Source organism: Aegilops tauschii, chromosome 4 (assembly GCF_002575655.3).
Source record: "Aegilops tauschii subsp. strangulata cultivar AL8/78 chromosome 4, Aet v6.0, whole genome shotgun sequence".
NCBI classification, from domain to species: domain Eukaryota; kingdom Viridiplantae; phylum Streptophyta; class Magnoliopsida; order Poales; family Poaceae; genus Aegilops; species Aegilops tauschii.
In genome coordinates this window covers 13966678-13975174 of record NC_053038.3, presented here as the reverse complement: position 1 = coordinate 13975174, position 8497 = coordinate 13966678, and positions in this window count along the sequence as shown.

Below are 8497 nucleotides of genomic sequence, written 5' to 3'. Positions count from 1 at the left end.
AAGTTTTCAGGGGTTTTTTTGTTACCTAACTGAAAATTAATAATGTAATTATGACACACAACAATGATTACAAAGTGTAATCCAATCACACACTACAATTGATGAGGAGTGGTGGCGATACTCTAATTGCGGAAGCTGAAATCGACGGAAGCGTTACCGCCTCCTCAGAGAAAGGGGTGGCGCCGAGATTAAGATAAGTGATCGATGGACCTGGAAACAACACAACGCACATGTTTTCGAAGGGAGGAAGCCGGAAAGCCGAAGTCTCTTCGCTTTCATCTGGTCGAAGGCACGTTTTTAGATCTCTACCGAACATATCCTGCTCCGGCTGGTGGTGCCACAAGCCTGGTTTTCTATTTCGTGCGTTGTGAGATGAGGTGCTGATGAAACCATCTTTAAGTCATGTGCACATTTCTCAACAAAAAAATGAGTATCACTAAATTAAAGCATTTTGATTTCCAAAGAGATGTTGCATGCACTTTGGCGACAGGGAGCATAATTTGTTTTATCCAGAAAAATGCAAAAAAAAAATACTACTTTGCCATCATGAACATTCTGGTGACACAAATAAAAATATGAATTTTACTATATTAGTTTAAATAAAATATGTATGCACAAACACTGGCTAGTGCATGCCTAGGTAGCAAAAGTTGGAGAAGTTTTCTAGATGCTCACCAAAACATTGTCCAATTATCATGAAAACATTAACAATAAATATACTTTTTTACCGGGTGTTAACAATAAATGTTGAAGTAATACCTATCCGAGGCCATGCATTTGGCAGGACTTATCTATAATGTAATGTGAAGCCATTGTGTCGATGCAAAGCAAGTACATACACCACGCATGACCCGTGTCAAACATAATGCGGTGACACCAAGTGTACAACAGCCAGGATGCCGCCATCTAAAAAAACTTGGTATTAACCTGCTAAAGCTAAGAAAGCTTTACATGTTTTTGTTTGACTATATTTCAAACTTGTGGCTTTAACTGGCTTAGGCCAACCAATTGAAGTAACCCTGATCTACGGTCTAGACTATCAGAAGAAGAGACCACTAGTACTATAATAAGGTAACCGCAATATTCCTAACTAAGCTTGTTTGTTTGGACACGACATAGCGGAAAAGACTAATCACAATCTAGTCAATCTGACTGAAGTACTCATCCTTAGCCATTGCTTACAATAAGGCAACCACGGTATGCTTTAATTGACTAGATTAGTCTAACCAATCTTATTCGCAACTCAGCATCCTTAGCTGACGAAACCGTAACCTATCAAAGCAACAATGCTTCTGAACCACTAGAGATAAAAACATTGAGCCTAGCCAACAAAAATGGGAAATTTTGTGAACAAGGTTTGGAGAGAACATAAAAGAGAAAATGTAGGTAATCTATTCAATTCACACCGCAAAAGTTAGTGAAACAGTTAACATGTGAACATTTTATCTTTTTCTTTTTAAAGTTTGTATTGTATGGATTAAATGGATTCCGTATGGCCATTCATGACCAAAGGAACCAACACAAATATGGACAATAAATGAGTAACCCTATAGGCAAGCCGATTTGCCTTTACAACTTTTTCCTCGAGTGCATATTTTTCCAAATCTTTATTTTTAATAATACATCTTTAACATTTGTCAATATCCTAAACTTTTAATTATAATTTTTACTTTTAAAATTTTACGTTAAAACCCAGGCTTAGGTAAGTAAGCAGAATCAATATCAAACGTGCAATGCACACATATTATGTCGTAATATTTGTTCAACAGTGTGTATGCTTATCTTTTGTTTTCAATTAATTAATAAGAAAAAATATAATACATCTTTTTTTCTTGAAAGAAAGAACCCCGATCTCTACATTGATTGATATGCATTGCGATATTTTAACAAATAAATAAATAAAAGCAATGCCAAACAAACCAGCTTAGAAAAATTAACATGTTATCACCAAATCGTTCATTGAAAGAATCAAGAGAACTTTTGAAATTTTGAGCTAAAGATGGATCAAGAAAAGTATTTAAGTTTTTATTTGAGTATTATATTGTGATAATTGAACATCTAATTAAATTATTGCTATTTTTGGGTATATTTAAAGATAATACTATGATATCTAGTAGTTGCACACGTTGTAACTTTATGTAAATAGACATACACTGCTATGGAATTAACATGTGGCGCTAGTTATGATGTGGAGTCCACATTTTCCTCGCGCATGGCTATGATGATATGCACCTATTATTTGTCATAAGTATCATGACAAATTTAATGTTCAATGACATTGAACTATCATTGCATACTTTTTTTTTCTTTACGAATGACCATCTTTCCATTAATTTTGTTGAAGTGCTATGCCTGCACAGATAAGGGCATCTTCAACGGTGTACCTCAAATCAGTTAAGGGCATCACTAATGAGAGCGAAGTTTTGGTGGACAGGGCATCGGAGGACTTTGTTTCAAACGATTAAAAAATAATGTTTCCAAAAAAATAAAAATCGAAAAAAAATCTGTGAATACTTATACATATTCACGACTAATTTGTAAAATTTTGTTTAAAAATATTATGATTTGCAAGATGCACAAAAGACAAAATCCCAACCCAACAACAAAAAATGGCCATTTTCATGTATGAATTTGTTTGTTTTTTGTCTACGCCACGTATGAAAGTATATTGTTATGAAAATTTACATGAACGTGTTATATATGTATTTGTGTATGTATACAATTTTTTTGAATTTTTTGGTGATGTAACGATGTTTTTTTAAGTCCTCTAATGGCCTATTTTTTCACATCTCCAACGGCTTATCTCAAATCAGACACATTAAACGTCTGCTAACATGGACACGTCCGTGAACACGGATATGAGACATGGTCATCCAACTTGGTGCATCAAATAAAATCACAGAAGACATTTCCATTAATATAGGAAAAAAATTACATAGGAAAAGATACCCTAGTCTAAATCTTCGCCGTCCGTGGGCACGTCATTGTCCCACGTCCTGCGCGGTTTTTACCGTGTGTAGTTGTACTTACATATCAGGTGCCGGTTGCAGGCGTCCGGGTGGGTTTCTTATCCGCAGCGCCTGTTCAATGCAGGGCAGACGGAAGCACGGGCAGCCGACTTCAATATAGTAGGAATCCACCCCACGCTCAGTCTAGTCATGTCCCTCTGAGTTGGCACTAACGCGGGGTATCGCTCTTAGCCGACACATGTCGTGGCACAAGTCTGGAGGAGCGCAAATCTCCCCCGATTTGATGCCGGTTTGCGGGATTTTGGACGCCGGGACACGTCCGTCAACATTCGACGTTGGGTGCCAAAAAAAATCTAGACACCACGGTCAGGACGCCTAGAGACGATTTGCGGTATAGCGTTTGAGATGCCATGGCATCAAGGATTGTGACCACCACTCTTTTATTCGCAAAAAAATAAAAAGGATTGTGAGCGAAATTTGATCTTTGGGGTCCCCTAGCAATTCAACCCAGACCATACGAGATTGTACTCCCTCCGTCCGGGTTTATTAGGCCTCTCAACATCACAAGCATGTCCCTTTTTATAAGGCCTCTCTCCGGAAAGGTGCATGCATGCAATCATTTCATTGGATGGTTGCATTGAAAGCCATTGTTGGTGGTGTCATGGCTGAAAAATTTATACACTTCATGCGTGCTTTTTTATTGATTGCATGCATGTGAGAGAGTGCATTGGAAGTGGAATGGAAGAATTAATGTGAGCAAATTACTATGTGTTTTGGTCCAAGAGAAGTTGTCTTTAGGCCTAATAGCCGGACGGAGGAAGTACTATATTATTGGACGGCAACCAGGGGGGCCACGTGAAGGCAAGATTCAGGAATCCGACCCTAGTCTATGGCCATGTGGACCCTGAGATTCCGTCCGACAGGCGGGCCCACCACCCAGAAGCAGCGGCACCGTCGCCTCCCTCCTTGCAAACTGTTCACCACCAGTGGTAATCCACTATGGTTCACTCGTGATTAAAGCTGGGAAACACCATCATGTGCCTGCCATGCCGTGGTTCTGCTAGGATAAACAGCCATGGTTTTGAAATGTCGTCTGTCGATCTCCGTGATCCAACACCGAGAACCTGCCTTGCACGAGACAAACCCCAAGTTGTGCTCCCCCGACGCCTAGCTTATCTTATCTATCCATCCGGTAGTGTGTTCTGTGTTGTACATCTGCGCATGGCGACGCTGACGTGACGTGATGCTGGCGGCGTGCGGCGAGGTGGGCTCCAGCGTTTGGCTCCTCCGGCGCGTCCGCGTCTGCGTGCGTGCGCGCGCAGCTCTCGGTCGGCAGAAAAGATCATGGAACGCATTAAAACAATTGGCAACAAGGAATGTATTGTTAACGAAACCGCCGAAAAGACCAAAGCTATGACAACATATGGTATTGTTGAGAATTGGCACACACTTACCATCTAAGAACGCATTTGTTTCGTCCATAAAAATGCACGAGTATTTACCTAGTTTAGCATCATGAAATATTCTCATGGCACAAATAAAAAATATGAATTTACTATATTAGTTTAAATAATGTATGCATACACAAAAAATTAGCCGGTACATGCCTAGGTAGCAAATTTTAGAGAAGTTTTCTACATGCTCACGAAACAATGTCCAATTATCATGGAAACATTAACAATACATGTCGAAGTAATAGCTATCTGGGGCCATGAATTTGGCTGGACTTACCAATAATGTAATGTGATACATACGCCACGCCTGACCTTGAGTCAAAGATAATGTGATGATGCCAAGTGTGCAGCAACTAGATGTTATCTAAGAAAACTTGATAATGACTTGCTAAAGCTAATTCTAGCTTGTGGCTTCACACGGTTTTGTTTGACCATTTCTAGCGTGTGCTTCAAATGGTCGTAAGTTGTAAAGCATCACTACACGAGTCTAGACTATCGTAAGAGACTACTAGCATCATTATAAGTTTACAACTAAATTCCTAACTAAGCTTGTTCATTTGGACACGACATTAGCGAAAAAGACTAATCACAACCTCTCTACTCAATCTAACTTACTCGTCCTTAGCCAACCATCTGCCTTTTTTGAATCCAGGGCCAACCATCTGCTTACATTAAGCTAGGGATGTAATGCTTTAATTGACTGGATTAGTCTTATCAATTACACATCATCCGCAGCCGGCCAAACCATAACCTAGCAAAGCAGCAATGCATCTGGATCACAGGAAAGAAAAAAAAACGAAAATAATTCCTTGCCAAAAATGAGAAAAATTGAGGAATGGGTTCTAGAAATAAAATCAGAGAAAAAAATATGGTAATATATTCATTCTGTATCACAAAAGTTAGTGAGAATGGTTAACCTGTAAGCATTTTTCCTTGCTTTCGAAAGCCTATATTATGAATTAAATATATTTCATGCGCCCATCCATGACCAATTTTTTTTTGATACAAAAGAAGCAAGACACCCACAGCAGTCACGCCATGACAAAGAGTAAGCCCTTAAGCAAGGCGCTTTGCTTTTTTCCCCGCAAAAAAAAGGTGTTTTGCTTTTATAAGTTTTACACTGGGTACGTATTTTTTTCTCCAGGCCTTCATTTTTAATAATTCATCTTGAATAAATACCAACACCCTAAACTTTTGTTATCATGGCACCAGTAAAAATATGAAATTACTATTATTTATACACAAGCACCAGTCAGCTAGTATATCTCTATTTGTGATGAGGAGTAAACATAAAAAAGAAACCATATTTGATCCTGAAGAGCCAGTTAACATGAAGACTGCCCCCCGCAAAAGTAAGTAAAAGAACATCAAGACTGTCACCAGCGTTGGGGCGCAAAGGGAAATCTGGAGCCGCCCATCGTGATCTCCGGGGCCCCATAGCATAGCAGTTCATACGTGAGGACGGCACGGAGGGGGCCGCGTGAAGGCGAGATTCAGGAATCCGACCCTGGTCTATGCCCGCCCATGTGGACCCTTGGATTCTGTCCCACCGGCGGGGCCCACCACCCAGAAGCAGCGCACCGTCCCCTCCAGCTCCATCCCTCCGACGTCCCGTCCTCTTTGCAAACCGATTTTTTAACCACTAATCCACTGTGGTTCACTCGTGATTAAAGATGAGAACACATCATCAGCCGTGATTTAGAAAAACGCCCTATCAATCTCTAAGAGAATTCCAACGGGGCGACCCAAACGGATGCGTGCTTTCTTCGCTTTTTGTCCGTTTGGATCGGCCAGGCGGACGTGCGCGTCCGCATTTTAAAATGGGTCGTCTTGACCGCCCAATAGGGAGGCCGACCCAAATGTGCCGCCGTGAAAAAAAAATAACATGTTGCACGAAATAAACATAAATGTGCCACCGGTGGGCCGCCTCCTCCTCTGGCGTCGCGGCGAAGTGGACGGGAGGCGCGCTCACCCACTAACGGTATTGGCCCGTCCACGAGTAGGCCTCCTCCGGCCAAGTGGGTGGAGGCGGGGAGCGCTTACGCGTCGGCTCCGGCTCCAGCTCCGGCTTGGGCTGGACGGGCGGCGACGGTGACGGTGGCGGCATGAAGAGCGGGGTGTGGACGGAGTCCCCCGCCGCCGACAGGGCAAGGGCTTGCTCCAGCCCATCCCAGTGCGCGTCCTCCTCGAGGCGGCTAGCCTCCAACGCGTGCTGCAGGGCCTCCTCGAGGGCGGCTTGGTACTCCGCCTCCGCCTCCATGTCCTCCAGCTCTACCTGCGGGGGCGGCGGTGGGCCACGTGAAGTTTGGACGGCACAGAGGTGAAGTTTGCAGTGGTGGAACTGACTGTGCCGCTTCAAAAAAAAAAACTAGCCGCCGCCGGGGCCGCAGGGCGGAGGAGGTCCCTCTCTGGCGATGTTTCCTTCATTGTGAAATATTTGTGTTCATATCTTGAGCTGGCGGATCTCGACTGTGCCGCGCTCCCTATGGCTCTCCAGGGGCGCCTCTGCTCACACCTTGCTGCTTCTCTGCTGCCGGCACCTCTGGAAGCAGCGCAATGCGGAGGTGTTCGAGAGTCTTCCGCCCGTCCCTATGGAAGCGCCGCCTCCCCCTTCTTCACCGCGGCGCGCCGACGCCCGATGCATATGGCTGCACTGTATTCTCCAGCTCCGCTCGTAACTCTGTAACACACTCTCTCTGCCCCCTGTTTGTATTGCTGAACAATCTGGCTTTAGGCCAAATTTCAATGAAAATTCAGTTGGGGAAGCAGTCAGTTCCGCCACCGCAAATTTCAATGAAAATTTCAATCGCGATCTCCGGGGTCCCGTAGCAGTCAGTTCATACATGAGGCCGAGGGAAGCGAGATGTTATTGGACGGCACAGAGGGGGCCACGTGAAGGCGAGATTCAGGAATCTGCCCCCAGTCTATGCCCATGTGGGCCCTGAGATCCTGTCCCACCGGCGGGCCCGCCACCCCACCCAGAAGCAGCGGCAGCGCTCTCTCCAGCTCCGTCCGACGTCCTTGCAAACGGTGAACCACTCCATGATCCACTCGTGATTAAAGGTAAGAAAGCACCATCATCCATGATTATTACTCCGTAGAAAATTGTCCCATCGATCGGTCTCTATCCACCAACACACAGAACCTGCTTAAGTAAATGAACAAACTTAAAGATGGGGTTGTGTTGTTTGCACAAGACAAATTAAACCGGAAGTTGTGCTCCCGTATCTTATAAGCCCCGATGTCTGACGCGAATCAATTCTGTGATTAGATGATTAAAAGGACACTAACAAAATGGCATGTGCGTTGCAAGACTTCAATAGATCCATGTCCTTTATTTCAACACATGGCGTTCCATCTCAGTTGCCATTTATCGTCCTTCCCAACCATGCAGATGGCGGCCTCAGTGTGGACACAATCACAACGCGTTTGAATATTGTTAATCCTAAGACATCTCGCTCGTCATAAGATGAGAAATCTGCTCTCTTTTTTCCCGTGAGATTTTGACAAGGCATGCATGTGTGGCTATAGATGGTTTGTTTGTCCCCAATCCTGGTTTGCTAAGGTGTTCATTTCTAATTCGGATCGGCACCGGTATGAAAGAAAGACAGATCATGCGCTGTTGATTAAGATTGCATCCTAAATAACATTCTTAAAATGGCTAACAGGTAAAAATGACATCATATCCAGATTATACACACTTTTCTAATCAAATTTCATACTCCCTCCGTCCCAAAATAAGTGCAAACTTGAGTCAGTTATTTTGGGACGGAGGAAGTATATAATAACATGTTAAATTTGAGATCTGCACTGTGGGTTGATTAACCCAAACATCAGAGGGTTTTATGCAATAAAAAAAATCTGACTTAAAATTGGCCCATGGCTAGATGAAGAGAAAAAGCAAAAAAGTAATAATTGCAAAAGCGAAAATCTGACTGAAATATGGACTTGGGTTGCTAGAAACATCGGGGGATTTTCCGTAAAAAAATATCATGACGAACCAATAACACATATTTCCTTTATTAGTAAGGTACGAATTGATATCCACAACACTTCAGGGTTTAAGTCCTAAAT